Genomic DNA, 17584 nt, shown 5'->3' with positions numbered 1-17584 from the left:
TTTAGTGTTATTTGTCCTGTTTCTAGTTCATTTTATAGGTCCTGCTTTTTTATTAATTACCTGTGATTCACTTTGTATCCCCGTTGTAGTCCTCTCTCTCATCTGTATCCAATCCCACAATCCTCCCTCCCTCATCTCCTTCCATGCCCCTCCCCAAGTCCACTGATAAAGGAGGTTCTCTACCCCTTCCCTCTGACCTTAGCCTATCAGGTCTCCTCAGGACTGGTTTCACTGTCTTCCTCTGTGGCCTGGTAAGGCTGCTCCAACCTCAGGGGGAGGTGATCAAAGAGCCAACCATTAAGTTCATGTCAGAGACAGTCCCTGTTCCCCTTCCTAAGGAATCCACATGGAGACTGAGCTGCCATGGGCTACATCTGTGCAGAGGTTCTAGGGTATCTCCATGCATGGTCCTTGGTTGGAGAATCAGTCTCAGAAAAGACCCGTGTGCCCAGATTTTTTGGTTTTGTCGCTCTACTTGTGGAGCTCCAGTCCCCTCCATAACTTTCATCTCCCCCTTCTTTCATAAGATTCCCTGCACTCTGCCCAAAGTTTGGCTATGAGTCTCAGCACCTGCTTCAATATCCTGCTGAGTAGAGTGTTTCAGAGGCCCTTTGTGGTAGGCTTCTGTCCTGTTCCCTGCTTTCTCTCTCTTCCGATGTCCATCCTGTTTGCCTTTCTGAATGAGAATTGATCATCTTACCCAGGGTCCTACTTCTTGATTAGTTTCTTTAGGTATGCAGATTTTTAGCATGATTATCACATATATTATATGTCTAATATATGTACTTCTCAGAATTTTATTCCTAGGTGCTGGTCAGCAAACACTAAGAAATGCACACACAAAGCATTCTATGTTAATGGTTTTTGTTTGGGTATGTGCATGTGGATACACATATATATGACCACAAGTCAATGTCAGGTGTCTATTTTTCAGTCAACTTCCTCATTATTGTTTGGTACAGTCTATTACTGAGTCTGGTGCTCAACAAATCTACAACCATCTGTAACTCCAGTTTTAGGGGATCTGATGCCCTCTTCTGACTTTTGCAGGCACAACACATGCACATGGTACACACACACACACACCTCATATACATAAAATAAATAAGAATTTTTTAATGCAACATTAGGATATATCACAACTCTATATAAAAATGAATCTCTTTAGGTCCCTCATTACTTGGTGAGTGTTCCTGCCTAGTTTTACTGCAATCAGACTGGACTTACTTTCAATGTTCTCAAGCAAACTTGGATTAATTTCAATTTTCCTCTAACTGTAAATCTGTTCTAATTTTCTCTTCCTAGTAACTATCTCATAATAATACCTGCCACATACTTCCACAGCAAGAATTCCTTGGCTCCCAGAAGTGTAGGTGCATGTATTTGTAAGTATACCTGTTCTTATTTCTCTATAAGTAAGCAAATAAGGTTGCCCTCTCCTCACTGACTATGGGATTTTCTTCCTTTTAACAATGATTTTTTTTAATTATTGTCATTTATTACAATTTATTCAATTTTTATCCCAGCTGTATCCACCTCCCTCCTCTCCTCCCAATCCCACCCTTCCTACTTCTCCTCCTTCTCTGCCCCTCTGGTACTACAGTGATAAAGGAGGTTCTGCTCCCATTTTAGTTGACCTTAGCTTATCAGGTCTCATCAGGACTGCTTACATTGTCTTCCTTTGTGGCCTGGTAAGGCTGCATCCCCCAGGAGGGGGCTAAGTACATGCCAGGGAAAGCCACTGTTCCCCTTATTCCCAAATCTCAGGGATCCCACTTGGAAAATGAGTCTATAGGCTACATTTGAGCCAAGGTTTTAGGTCCTCTGCATGCATTGTCCTTGGTTGGGGTATCATTATTTTCAGGGCCCCCAGGGCTCAGTTTTTATAGCTCTGTTGGTCTTCTTTTGGAGTCCACTCAAGGGTTTTTGTATCTCCCGCTTCTTTCATAAGATTACCTGCACTCTGCCCAAAGTTTGGCTATGAATCTCAGCCTCTACTTTGATACCTCCATCAGTAGTCTTTCAGAGGCCTTCCATTGTAGGTTCCTGTCCTGTTCCCTGTCTTCTCCTGCTTCAGACGTCTATAAGTTTTGTCCTTCTGAATGAGGATTGAGCATCTTCCCTAGGGTCTTCCTTGTTGTTTAGATTCTTTAGGGATATACATTTTATTATGTTTACTCTATATTTTATGACACACTTATGACTGAGAATATAACGTGTGTTTTTGTGCTTCTGGGTTATCTCACTCAAGATTATCTTTTCTAGTTTCCACCATTTGCCTGCAAATTTCATGATTTCCTTGTTTTTGATAGTTGAGTAGTATTACATTCTGAAAACATAACACAGTTTCTGTATCAGTTCTTCTTTTGAGGGACATCTAGGTGTCTTCCAGATTCTGGATATTACAAATAAAGCAGCTACAAACATGGTTGAGCAAATGTCCTTGTTGTATACTTGAGCATATTTTGGCTATATGCTTAGCAGTGGTATAGCTGGATCTTGAGGAAGCACTATTCCTAGTTGTCTGAGAAAACTCCAGATTGATTTGCAAAGAGGTTGTAAAAGGTTACATTCCCACCAGCAATGGAGGAGGGTTCCCCTTTCTCCACATCCTCTCCAGGATGAGTTGTCACTTGAGTGTATGATCTTGGCCATTCTGATGGGTATAAGGTGAAATCTCAGGGTTGTTTTGATTTGGATCTCCCTGATGACTAAGGATGTTGAACATTTCTTTAAGATTTTCTCTGTCATTCGATATTTCTCTATTGAGAATTCTCTGCATGGCTCTGTACCTCATTTTTTTAGTTTATTTATTTTTTTATTTTTTATATTAATTACAGTTTATTCACTTTGTATCCCAAGTGTAGTTCCCTCCCTACTCACCTCCCAATCCCACCCTCTCTCCCTCATCTCCTTTTTTTACATGTAAGAAATAATTATATTATTATTATTATTAATTACACTTTATTCATTTTATATCCCCCCATAAGCCCCTCCCTCCTTCCCTCCTGATCCCACCCTTCCTCCCCTTTCTGCATGCATGCCCCTCCCCAAGTCCACTGATAGGGGAGGTCCTCCTCTCCTTCCTTCTGATCTTAGTCTATCAGATCACATCAGGAATGGCTGCATTGTCTTCTTCTGTGGCCTGGTAAGGCTGCTCTCCCCTCAGGGGGAGGTGATCAAAGAGCAGGCCAATCAGTTTATATCAGAGGCAGTCCCTCTTCCCACCACTATGTAACCCACTTGGACACTAAACTGCCATGGGCTACATCTGCGCAGGGGTTCTAGGTTATCTCCATGAATAGTCCTTGGTTGGGGTATGAGTCTCTGGGAAGTTCCCTGTGTTCAAATTTTCTTGTTATGTTGCTCTCCTTGTGGAGTTCCTGTCCTCTCCAGCTCTTGTTATTTCCCACTTCTTACATAAAATTCCATTCACTCTGCCTGTCAGTTGGCCATCAGGCTCAGCATCTGCTTTGATAGTCTGCAGGGCAGAGGCTTTCAGAGGCCCTCGGTAGCAGGTTCCTAGGTTGTTTCCTGTTTTCTTCTTCTTCTGATGTCCATCCTCTTTGAATTTCAGGATGTGGATTGAGCATTTTAGTTAGTGTCCTTTCTTTTGCTTAGTTTGTTTAGAGTACCAATTTTAGTGGGTTTATCCTATGTTGTATGTTTATATGAGTGAGTATATACCATGTGTGTCTTTTTGCTTCTGGGACAACTCACTCAGGATGATCCTTTCCAGGTCTCATCATTTACCTGCAAATTTTCTGATTTCCTTATTTTTCATTGCTGAGTAATACTCCATTGTATATGTGTACCACAGTTTCTGCATCCATTCTTCAGTTGAGGGGCATCTGGGCTGTTTCCAGCTTCTGGCTATTACAAATAAAGCTGCTACAAACATGGTTGAGCAAATGTCCTTTTTGTGTGCTTGAGCCTCTTTTGGATATATGCCTAGGAGCGGTATGGCTGGATATTGAGGAAGCGCTATTCCTAGTTGTCTGAGAAAGCACCAGATTGATCTCCAGAGTGGTTGTACAAGTTTACATTCCCACCAGCAGTGGATAAGGGTTTCCCTTTCTCCACAACCTCTCCAGCATGTGTTGTCACTTGAGTTTTTGATCTTGGCCATTCTGATGGGTGTAAGGTGAAATCTCAGGGTTGTTTTGATTTGCATTTCCCTAATGGCTAATGATGTTGAGCATTTCTTTAAATGCTTTTCTGCCATTCGATATTCCTCTACAGAGAATTCTCTGTTTAGCCCTGTTCTCCATTTTTTAAGTGGATTACTTGGTTTGCTGTTTTTCAGCTTCTTTAGTTCTTTATATATACTGGATATGAGTCCTCTGTCAGATAAAGGGTTGGTGAAGATTCTTTCCCAATCTGTAGGCCGTCGCTTTGTTTTGATGACAATCTACAGATTTAATGCAATTCCCATCAAATTGCCAACACAATTCTTTACAGACCTGGAAAGAAAAATTCTCAACTTTGTATGGAATAACAAGAAACCCAGAATTGCTAAAACAATCCTCTACAATAAAAGATCTTCTGGAGGTATCTCCATCCCTGATCTCAAGCTGTACTATAGAGCAACAATTATAAAAACTGCATGGTACTGGCATAGAAACAGAATGGTAGATCTATGGAATCGAATAGAAGACTCTGACATAAATCCACACATTTATGGACACCTGATTTTTGACAAAGATGCCAAAACCATACAATGGAAAAAAGAATAGCATCTTCAACAAATGGTGCTGGTCTAACTGGATGTCTACATGTAGAGAAATGAAAGTAAATCCATACTTACCACCCTGCACAAAACTGAAGTCCAAGTGGATAAAAGACTTCCACATAAAACCAGACACATTAAATTGGCTAGAAAAAAAAGTGGGGAATACCCTAGAACTCATTGGAACAGGAGAGATCTTCTTGAACAGAACACCAACAGCACAGGCTCTAAGAACAACAATCAATAAATGGGACCTCTTGAAACTGAAAAGCTTCTGTAAAGCAAAGGATACTGTCATCAAAACAAAGCGACTGTACCCCATTTTTTATTGGATTACTTGATTTGTTGATGTTTAACTTAAGTTCTTTATATATTCTGGATATTAAGGTTGGGGAAGATCCTTGCCCAGTCTGTAGGCTGTTGTTTTGTTCTGTGTCTTTTGCTTTATGTTGAGGTCCTTGATCCACTTGGACTTCAGTTTTGTGCAGGCTGATAAATATGGGTCTATTTGTATTTTTCTACATGTAGACACCCAGTTAGAACTGCAGCATGCACTCACTCATAGGAGGATGTGCAAAGCTCTGAGGGCCCTTGAACTCATTTGCAGTCATATGTGCTAACCCCAAAGAGCCTACAGTTTTCTACTCTCAGATTTGGGTCCTCTGTTTGGCTGTTCGAGTAAGGAGGCTCCCTGTACCTGGGATTATGTGATCCATGACACTGCTCTCCCTGCAGCAGAGCTCCTTGCAGCAGCACCAGGATGCAGTTGATAGTTTGCCACTCTGAGACCCCTGAGATGTACACGGGGGTGTGGGGTTGGATCCAATCTTTCCCAGCTCACGGGTTGTCCCCTCTAGTCCGGAAAACCTCAAAGTTGATGCTCTGGCTTCAGTCACTGATCCACTCACCAGTTTTGAAGTTTCTGATCTTTTGTCCTTCAGAAATGGTGCAGGCTGGTCACCGCCATCTTGGAGAGTCCTGTCTAGGGGATTTTCAAAGGCAAGGAATGCTTAAGTATCTTTCTAGAGCCTACAGTTGGAAAAAAATCCTGGTATAAAACTGTTCAAAAAAGTCACTTGTTTTGAATTTAATGGTGTCTAGTATTTACTGAATGCAATAATAATTTATTAGGTTAATTTTTTAAAACTTACTAAAACCTCCCACAACACCCATAACTATGACCATTTTTTGGTTTGGTAAACTGAAATTAATAGGGGCTAACTTTAATTTGGGGGGTAATACTATTAATTTATTGTTCATTATGCATATACTTGTCTGTATGTATAAGTACCTAAAAATATAAATATACCTGTAATATAGACAGTTGAATAGTATCAGTACAAACTGTGCAGCCTACAGAGACTAATATACACACTATGTTATCTTCTGCAAAAGATCACCAAAATTCTTATCTGGGAAAATAAGTGAACCAAGTCAGAAAGGCAAATAAAGATTCTGCAAAATGAATATGTCTCATAATCTTGTCTTGGCTGGTTTAAAATGAGAATAGAAAGTAAGTTTATTCAAGAAATTGGTGCACAAAATGCAATGATCTAGTCAAACAAGCAGTAAGTCAATAAAGAGCAAAAAACTGTATTTACAAACTGATAAACAGTAATTTAAAAATAGAAACTTACTCTGATAAAAAACTCAGAACCTAGCTAAATGACAGGTCATAGCAATAAATACAAGCAAAAATTAGAAAAAAAAAGTCAGACCTTATATTCTAAGAAACATCACCACTTACATGATTGATGGAAATTATGTAAAGCTATCAATTCTCCAGTAGGAAAAAAATACAGAAGTGCAAAAGTATAGAAATTTGAAGACAACAAAGGTCTGCATTTAATGAACAACTATGACATTTTCAGTCATTCATAAAACATGAGTATCATTAATTATGAAATTTATTCCCATGGAATTTCCTAACATTGTAAAAGTATTTTCATTTCATATGCTCTTTTAAACATCCTCATTGAGGACAGGAGACATGTCTCAGTTGTTAGAAGACTAGATTCACAAGCCAATTCCTTATTGAACATCTAGCAGGTAAAAGCATTGGACCAAGTGGTAAAGTGGTACCATAAAAATTTGGTTACAATGCTCAAAAGAGTTAAATACATTAGGGAAATATAGGAAAGCTAAAGAGACCCACAAAGCTGACGACAAATTTGTGAAAATCAGGATGGGGATGGTTGAACAAGTAAGTAAACTCAGAGTGTTTACAATTAATGTGGAATAATTTAAAACTTCGATGTATTGCTCAATTTTAATTGTAGAGAGTGCTCCCAATTTCAGAGGATTGAAAATGGTAGCTCTTAAACCTTAGTCATCTTTTCTCCATGGCAAATAATACAAACATTAAATATCTTCACAGAGGTCCCACAGTAGCACCAATATACTGGCATTGAGTTATGATTTCCCCACCTACCCTATAGCATACCCCTTGAGCTACTTTTTTCAGTGATGCTGTACTTAAAAAACTTTTCATTTTGCCCATTCACTATACTGCTTTTTCATGAAGAAAAGTATGTTTATCAGTAAACACCACAATATAGATGCCTTCTCATCTATCAAAAAAACAAGGCCTTAAAGCATCAAAACTCACCCCACCTGTGCTTTTTTTTCTTCAAGATAATGACAGAATTGCAATACAATCAGGGGAGAACGTTTTTTAGAATCGACTTTTAATAACATTATTTTATGATATAAATAACAAAAGCAGCTTACACTGACTCTGAGTCCTTGGAATCCTCTTGAGGATACTGTACTGCTCTACCTCTTTTAAGACTATCCAAGGGTAAATAAATCTATTGAAACATGATACATATTGCTTATAGAGTGTGTCAGAAAAAAATATGCAAAACATTTATTCTTAGACAAATACCCTGATCAAAACAAAACCAAACAAACAAACAAAAACCTTGACAGACCAGTTTTTTAAAAAAGCACTGCTTCCAATGTAATTCAAACCCTAGAGTTTTCACATATAATAACAGTCACAGGGGTGAAAAGGGAACATTATACCTTAAAATGTAATGATGTTAGGACAGATGTGGCTAGGAGAAGAAAAACAAATCTAAAATAGAAAGAACAATGTCTACTTCACTTATTTTCCTAAGATGTCATCCATTTATCTAGTTGTAGTTAAGCAGAAATTGATTTCAATTGAAAATATCCTCTCTGCTAACAGGTTAAAACACAATCAACAGTTCAACGAGCTATCATGAGCCTAAGGAATTTTATGTCATTCAATTATTTACTGCCATTAAAGGTCATCTTATCCCATATAACAGAAAATTGACTTTCTTAGAAATGAAAAACATCCATCAATCTTGCAATACAAGTTTTATTATACACATAAAAATCCATATAATACCACCAACCAATGTTTCATGGGGTCATACCAGCCTGTCTAAATAAGAGTGAAGTTGGAGAACTTAGGCCTAGCAAAATCTAAGATGGGAATTGGATTTGAGAGGGATCTAGAAGATCTAAAGTCAAAATAACTTTCATAAAAAGTAGTTATTTTTATTTCATTAAAAACATAATTTTATCATGCAACAACACAAAATCTCACAACAAAGTCATATTTGGAAGGAAGGAGAATGCATATTATAGCTCTTCAGAGTCTTTAAATAAAGGAACATTGGCAAGCAACGATGATGTGAATGAATCTTTGGTTTATGTGCAAAGTACAAACGATATGAGATTATACACAAAATTTAGTCCATGTAACTACTTCAACCAAGTGCCTAAAGCTGGCAGCTTCTATTTGAGAACAACTTGGCCACTGTGTGTGCCACTCCATAGATCAGAAGATTGATTTGGTAAACCTATTTTGCAGGTGTTTCCTTCTTCTTTCATATGTATTTCTCTAGAAGCTATGTAATTCATCGTGGGAGGAACACACATTTCTCAGGCAAAGAACAAAAGCAACCAAACTTTGGGGTCATCCATTTTTCACTGTGCCTTCCAACCCTTTTTGCAATCTACCAAATTTTCAAATCCCACCACCAGAAATTTATTGTTTCTTTCTTGGCACTATTGATTAAAAGTAATTACAGTGATTTATAATTGTAACTACTTTGAGGTGATTATTCTTACAATTTTATATTAAGCTTTCTATTTTCTTACTTTAAAATTGAAACACAGTAAATATTTGACAGTGGCCACACACTTCAATCATTTCCATCATAAGAGAATTTCTCATTGTAAATGATGACTGTATTTCTCATTATATATTGCTGGTATAAATAATATGGGCCAAATTCATCTTTGAAGCTTCCAATATACAATGGCTCTACTCCATAGTATCTAATTTTAGAAAGAAAATATTTATTTCTAATATTTTAATTGCATAACCAACAATGTATTTCTTGGTTCTTAGAACACATGCTATTAACTTTAATGAATAGTTCAGTAATTTATTGTCTGCAAATGCCAATGTAAAGTGAAACAATAGGAGAGATCCAAGATGGCAGCAACGAGTGTACACCATATCTGAGGGGCAAAGGATCAGAAAGTCTGAAATTGGTGAGTGGAGAGTCTGCTGAACCCAGAACAATGACATCGAGGCTTCCAGGGAGAAAGCATACTAAATGTGAACTGAGTCCATCTAAATTCATGTCACCCAAGGACTCCTCCATGGATTACTCTTGGTGTCTCAATCCACAGGCACTTCCCCATATCCACCTCCCTACTTCTTCTTTGGCGGAGGCAGGTGAGGTGGTCCACAGAGTCCACCACAGAGCACAGCCTCTGTGCCCCAGTGCCGGTGGCTCCTAGCAAAGAAATCCCAGCTTGGGATCTGGGACAGAGAATACTCAATCCCTACCGGCACTCCCCTGGGACCTGTTGCCATAATCCTTCCCAGTCGGAGGTGAAGGCTATAGAATCAGCCTGCAGAGTCTGCCAGAGAGCACTGTGCCAGGGCCCCAGTAATGGTGGCTCCCAGCACAGCGCACAGTGTCAGTGGACACCATGATCTTCTGCTAAGCACCACTGATAGCCTACACCTGCATTTGCCCCAGCACGATCAAATCGGAGAGTAGGTAACAAGGGGAACTCCTGAGTTGTCTGACTGGCCCTGCTAGAGAGTGAGTGCGCCTTCAAATGAGTGCTTAGAGAGACCCAGATCCAGCACCCCTCTTCACAAGCAGCCAAACAACAGATCCTTACCACCCACTCCCCTATTGTGGGAAACATAGGGATTCTTGGGACAGCACTTTCAATCCTGAAGATCCTGCTCTGCAGTCTACTAGCGAATTCCAGGCAAACAATTCCTGGAGCCTAGACAGATCTGCATACCAGTGCCCTGAGGTAGTCAGGGAATCTGTGCCTGTGCACTTCGCCAGCTAAAAGTGCCTGCGAATACTACCAGCATCACATTCCTCACTTAGGTACAGCTGAAACACCAACGCATAATCTCAAACCAGTGGACTTCTCTCAGCTTCCAGAAAAATATTCCAGAATCCAGAAAAAGACAGACCCAGTCTGAAATACAGACTCCAGGAACAAGAAGTAAAGGTTATAGATAAGCAGACATAAGAGGCTTATGTAAGAACATGTCCAACAAAAATCAGGACATCTTGGCTTCACCAGCAAACCCCAAAATCAACGGAACTTTCAGTTTATCAGAAACACAAGAAAATTACTTTAAAACTGTACTTATCCAGTTATTAGAGGCTCATAAAGAGGAAATAAATAAATCTCTCAGAGAAGTAGCCACACAAATAGAGGTACATAAAGAGGAAACAAATAACTCTCTCAAAGAAATGGCTACACAAGTAGAGGCAAATAAAAAGGAAACGAACAAAGCTCTTAAAGAAATAACCACACAAATGGAGGCAAATAAAAAGGAAATGAACAAAGCTCTCAAAAAAAAAAAAAAAAAAAAAAAAAAACTTGTTTGGCAAGTACAGCCAAACAAGTAAAGGCACAATTAGCGGCATACAGAGAGGAAAAAAACAACAGAAAAAAAAAGAAGCCATCATTGAAAAGCAGGACTCCACATTCAAACAGATGAAAGAAATGGTGCAAGACATGAAAACAGAATTACATCAATAAAGAAACAGAGAAAACACTGGACCTGGAGAAAGCAGAGGAAAGTTCAGGAACCACAAAGGTAAGCATAACCAATAGAATACAAGAGATGGAAGACAGAATCTTGGGTGCTGAAGATACACTTGCAGAAAGTGATACATGTTTTCAAAGAAAAAATAAAACCAGAAAAGTTCCAAACACAAAACCTCCAAGGAATCAAGGACTCCATGAAAAGACAAAATCTAAGAATAATAGGAGTAGATGAAAAAGAAGATACCAAGCTCCAAGATCCAGAAAATATTTTCAAGAAAATCATAGAAGAAAATTTTCCCAACTTAAAGAAAGAGATATACATAAACATACAAGAGGCCTACAGAACACCAAATAGACTAGACCAGAAAAGAAACTCCTCATTTCACAACATAGTCAAAACACTAAACCTAGAGAACAATGAAAATATATTGAAAGCAGCAAGGGAAAAAGGCCAAGTAACATATAAAGGTAGACCTATCACATCATATTTCTCAACAGAAACTAAAAAATCCAGAAGGGCCTTTGCAGAGGTCATGCAGGCTCTAAGGGACCACAGGTGCCAACCCAGACTACTCTGTCCATCAAAGCTTTCAGTCAACATAGATGAAGAAATCAAAATATTTCAAGACAAAACCAAATTTAAACAATATCTACACAGAAATCCAGCCCTACAGAAGATACTAGAAGGAAAATTCCAATCCAACAAAAAAAAAACTATATCCACAAAAACATAGGATATAGATAACTACACAACAAAAAATCAAAAGAATACAAGCAACGAAACACAGTAACACCACCAACTCCACAACAAAAGAAATCAACATTCATTGGTCAATAGTATCTATCATTATCAATGTACTCAACACTCCAATAAAAAGACAAAGACTAACAGAATGGTTATAGAAACAGGATTCAACATTCTGCTGTATCCAAGAAACACACCCATGCAACAGAGATAAACACTACTTCAGAGTAAAGGGCTAGAAAAGTGTCTTTCAAGCAAATAGACACAGAAAACCAGCTGGGATAGCTATTCTAATATCTAATAAAATAGATTTTCAATCAAAATTAATTTAAAAAGATGAGGAGGGGCACTACGTTCTCATCAAAGGAAAAGTACACCAAGAGGACATCACAATTCTGACCATCTATGCCCCGAATAGAAGAGTGCCTACATTTGTAAATGAAACATTATTAAGCTTAAATCACACATTGATCCCAATACATTAAGAGTGGGAGACTTCAACACTCTACTCTGACAAAGGTACAGATAATCTAGACAAAAGACAAAAAGGGAAATAAAGGAACTTACAGAGGTCCTAAATCAAATGGACCTAATAGATGTCTACAGAACATTTCACCCACACTCAAAAGAATATACCTTCTTTTTAGCACCTCATGGAACCTTCTCCAAAATAGACCATATAGTGGTCCACAAAGCAAGCCTCAGCAGATACAAAAAGATTGAAATAATCCCCTCTATCCTATCTGACCACCATGGACTAAAGCTGGACCTCAACAACAATGGAAATAGCAAAAAGCCCACACGCACATGGAAACTGAACAACTCACTACTCAATGACAGTTGGGTTAGGGAAGACATAAAGAAATTAAAGACTTCCTAAAATTCAATGAAAAAGAAAGTACAACATACCCAAATTTATGGGACATAATGAAAGCAGTGCTCAGAGGAAAATTCACAGCACTAAGTGCCTTCAAGAAGAAATTTGTAGCATCTCATAAAAGCAACTTATGGCCCAACTGAAAGCCCTAGGGAAAAAAAGAAGCAGATACACCCAAGAAGATCAGACAGCTGGAAATAATCAAACTCAGGGATGAAATCAATAAATTAGAATCAAATAAGACTATTCAAAGCCTCAATGAAACCAAGAACTGGTTCTCTGAGAAAATGAGCAAGATAGACAACTAAAAGGCAGAGAGAAAATACCCAAATCAGCAAAATCAGAAATGATAAGGGGACATAACTACAGATACTCAGGAATTCAAAACAATAATTAGATTGTACTACAAAATCCTAATCGCCACAAAATTGGAAAATCTAAAGAAAATGGATAATTTTCTTGATATATTCCATCTACCAAATTAAGTCAAGATCAGGTAGAAAGAATGAATATCCCCAATGATTGAAGCAGTCATCAAAAGTTTCCTTTTAAAATAAAAGCCCTGGGCCAGATGGATTCAGCCGAGAATTCTACCAGACCAGCAAAAGAAGTGCTAACAACAATTCTCTTCAAACTATTACACAAAATAGAAACAGGAGGAGCATTAAAAAACTTATTCAATGAAGCCACAGTCACCTTGATACCTAAACCAAGTAAAGACCCACCAAAAAAAAGAGGACTTCAGACATATCTCTCTTATGAACATTGATGGAAAAATACTCAATAAAATAATTGCAAACCAAATCCAAGGACATATGAAAGATATCATCACCATGACCTAGTAGGCTTCATCCCAGACATGCAAGGGTGGTTCAAGATACAGAAATCCATCAATTTGATCCACCATATAAACAAACTGAAGGAGAAAAACCACATAATCATATCCTTAGATGCTGAAAAACCATTTGATAAAATCCAACACCCATTCATGTTTAAAGTCTTGGAGCGATCAGGGATACAAGGCACATACCTAAACATAGTAAAGGAAATATACAGCAAGCCTATACCAAAATCAAACTCAATGGAGAGAAACTTAAATCAATCCCACTGAAATCAGGGACAAGGCAAGGCTGCCCACTCTCTCCATATCTCTTCAACGTAGTACTTGAAGTCCTAGCTAGAGGAATAAGACAACTAAAGGAGATCAAGTGGATGAAAATTGGAAAGGGAGAAGTCAAAGATTCACTATTCACAGATGATTTGATAGTATACATGAGCGAAAAATTCATCCAGAGAAATCCTTTGGCTGATAAACACCTTCATCAAAGTTAATGGATACAAAATCAACTCAGAAAAATCACAATCCCTCTTGTGTACCAAAGACAAAAGAGTTATGAAAGAAATTAGGGAAAAAACACCCTCTGCAATAGCCACTAATAACACCAAGCACCTTGGTGTGACTCTAACCAACCAGGTGACATACCTGTTTGAAAAAAACTTCAAGTCTCTGAAGAAAGAAATTGAAGAAGATAATCAGAACATAGAAAAATCTCCTGTTCTCATGGATTGGTAGGATTAACATAGTGAAAATGGCCATCTTACCAAAAGCAATCTACAGATTCAATGCAAGTCCTATCAAAATATCAACACAATTCATTACAACACAACACAAGACCTTGAGAGAACAATTCGCAACTTCATATGGAGAAACAAACAAACAAAAAAACAACAGAATTTCCAAAATGATCCTGAACAACAATATATCATCTGGAGGTATCTCCATCCCTGATTTCATGCTGTACTACAGCACAATAGTCATAAAAACTGCATGGTATTGGCATAGAAACAGAATGATGGAACCGAATAGAAGACCCAGATATAAACCCACACACCTATGAATACAGGAAGCCAAAACCATTCAATGGAAAAAGAGAGCATCTTCAACCAATGGTGCTGTTCCAACTGGGTGTCTACATGCAGAAAAATGCAAATAGATCCATATTACCCTGCACAAAACTAAAGTCCAAATGGATCAAAGACCTCAACATAAAACCAGATACTTTAAATAGGTTAGAAAAAAAAGTGGGGAAAAGACTAGAACTCATTGGCACAGGAGACAACTTCCTGAATAGAACACCAACAGCACAGGCTCTAAGAGGAACAATCAATAAATGGGACCTCCTGTAACTGAAAAGCTTCTGTAAAGCAAAGGACATTGGTGTCAGAATAAAACAACAGCCTACAGACTGGGAAAGAATCTTCACCAACTGTAGATCTGATAGAGGGCTGATATCCAGAATATATAAAGAACTAAAGAAGTTAAAAAGCAACAAATCAATCAATCCAATTTAAAAAATGGGGTACAGAGCTAAACAGAAAATTGTCTGTAGAGGAATATAGAATGGCAGAGAAACACTTAAAGAAACGTTCAATGTCCTTAGTCATCAGGGAGATACAAATCAAAACGACCCTGAGATTTCACCTTACACCTATCAGAATTGCTACGATCAAAAACTCAAGTGACAACACATGCTGGAGAGGATGTGGAGAAAGGGAAACCCTCCTCCATTGCTGGTGGGGATGTAAACTTGTACAACCAGTTTGGAAATCGATATGGTGCTTTCTCAGACAATTAAGAATAGTGGTTCCTCAAGATGTAGCTATACCACTTCTACACATATATCCAACAGATGCTCAAGTACACAACAAGGACATTTGCTCAACCATGTTTGTAGAAGGTTTATTCGTAATAGCCAGAAGCTGGAAACAACCCAGATATGTGTCAGTTGAGGAACGGATGCAAAAATTGTGGTACATCTACACAATGGATACTACACAGCAATAAAAAACAAGGAAATCATGAAATTTACAGGCAAATGCTAACCTGGAAAAGATCATACTGAGTGAGGTGTCCCAGAAGCAAAAGACAAACATGCTATATATTCACTTATAAGTTGATACTAGACCTATAAGATTGGTTAAGCATACTAAAATCTACATCTAAAGAAGAAGGCAGGATGGGATTGGGAGGAGATGAGGGAGGGGCCACAGCCTGGATACAAAGTTAATAAATTTTAATAAATAAAAAATTAAAAAAATTAAAATTAAAGAAAATAATGTGAAACAACAGATTAACTATTACACATTAAAGCTATATAATTCACCTGAACAATACACATTCCATGTTTTTACCATCAATAAAACTATTATTAGGGAAAGCCAAGAAACCGTACATTTAGTTAGGAAACAGAGGGCTTACTTGGAAATTGACCTAAAACAGGATTTAATGATCAAGGAACATTTTTATGTTAATGATTGAATTATTATTTAAAGGCAGGACTGGAAGAAGTGGAGCAAGGGGAAACTGCGGATACATTGAAAAATAAGAACAATAAAATAAAAAATAAATTCCTAATTATTTCGGGCTTTAAAAGTCCTAGAGTACATCTACCACAAAGGTAGTTAGTTAATTTCACTTTATTGCTACAGAAACAAAATATTTCAAAGGAATTATCAAAAACACACAGTAATTCAACCAAGACAGAATCAAATGTAAACTTGCACATGATAAGGGTCATGAGCACAATAAGACAACCTTGATTAAAGCCTCTGAGAAAAGATCAAAGCGGTATATTCAGAAAAATAAACATAAAAGACAGTCATGCAATTAAAAATGTCAATACCACAGAATTCTGCAAAATCTGCATTTTCATATTGCAAAGAATGAATTTCATGTACTACTTATAGTACCCCAAATGTTAGAATGCCACCTTCCAATAACCTGAAGGGAAAACCTGGTACTTAACATTTTGTTTTGGTTGATATGTACAATTTTAGTTATTATTTTAATTTTGTGTACTTATGGGATATGGTATGGTATTTTGGCACAGGCTGCAGTACTTAATGGTTTGTTGATCCCCTCCTTCCACTAGTTCTGCCTGGCTAGGAGGTGGTAGCTTCAGTCTTCATATCCCCTCTGTTAGGAGTCTCAGCTAGAATCACATCCATATCTTCCCAGGAGCCTACCCTGCAGCAGGCCTCCACCTTGACCAAGAGATAGCCCTCCCTAGTTTCCCTTCTTGTTCCCAGCCCTCTCACCTGCCACACCCATTCTCCCCATATTTGAATCCCACCCTTGCTTCTCTTCCCATTCCATCTCCTGCCCATTTCCCTCTCTTCATCCACTCCTGCTGTCTATTCTATTTCCCCTTCTGAGTGACATTCAGGCACCTTCCCTTGGGTCCTCTTTGTTACTTAGCTTCTTTGGGTCTGTGGATTGTAGTATGATTATCCTGTACTATATGTCTAATATCCACTTATAAATGAGTACATACCATGTGTATCTTTCTGGGATGATCTTTTCTAGTTCCTATCTTTTGTCTGCAAATTTCATGATTTCCTTGTTTTTAATATCTGCGTAGTATTCTGTTGTGTAAATGTACCACAGTTTCTCTATCCATTCTTTGGTTGAAGGACAGGCATCTAGACTGTTTCCAGATTCTGGCTATTATAAATAAAGCTGCTATGAACATAGTTGAGCAAATGTCCTTGTTGTATGGTGGAGCATGTTTTACATATATCCCCAGGAGTGGTTTAGCTGGTATAGGAGTGGTTTTTGCTGGAGTCTAGTTCTCTGGGTTAAGTTAGATTGTAACTCTAGGTGCTGATATATTGAACCTTTCATTGTTATGTGGGTGTTTTGTTCTTTGGTTCGCGTTGCACTCTCTGGTTCTTAACAAAGTGTGGTGGATTTTTGTTGTGTGATAAGAAATTCTGGGATTCTGATAAGTGTGGCCATTATGGATACCAGGTTAAATATATTTCTAGGTATTGGGAGCAGATACTTAAGAATTTATATAGGTTAGGTGTAGAGGTGCCTGAGGAAGGTTCCAGAGGAGGGAGAAAATCAGGGTGTTCCTTAGCCCCTTGGGAATGGTTGCAGAGAGTGAGGATAGGCAGCAGCAGGTGGTCTCCTACAGAGTTCTGATTGACACTAAGAACTGGACTTGGAGGAATTGAGGGAGTGGTGAAGATTTGCAGGTAACCTGCTTGCTTAGCTGGCCTTCATGGCCTGTGGGTTCCCAGGGAATGCTTGTTGGTGTTATATCTGGGGCAGAGCAATGAGTGTGGGGAAGGAAGTTTTGAGGGGATCTAT

This window comes from Meriones unguiculatus (genome assembly GCF_030254825.1).
Source record: "Meriones unguiculatus strain TT.TT164.6M chromosome X unlocalized genomic scaffold, Bangor_MerUng_6.1 ChrX_unordered_Scaffold_30, whole genome shotgun sequence".
Taxonomy (NCBI): Eukaryota; Metazoa; Chordata; class Mammalia; order Rodentia; family Muridae; genus Meriones; species Meriones unguiculatus.
The sequence above is the reverse complement of the archived record's forward strand: the minus strand, read 5'-3'. Positions refer to the sequence as shown.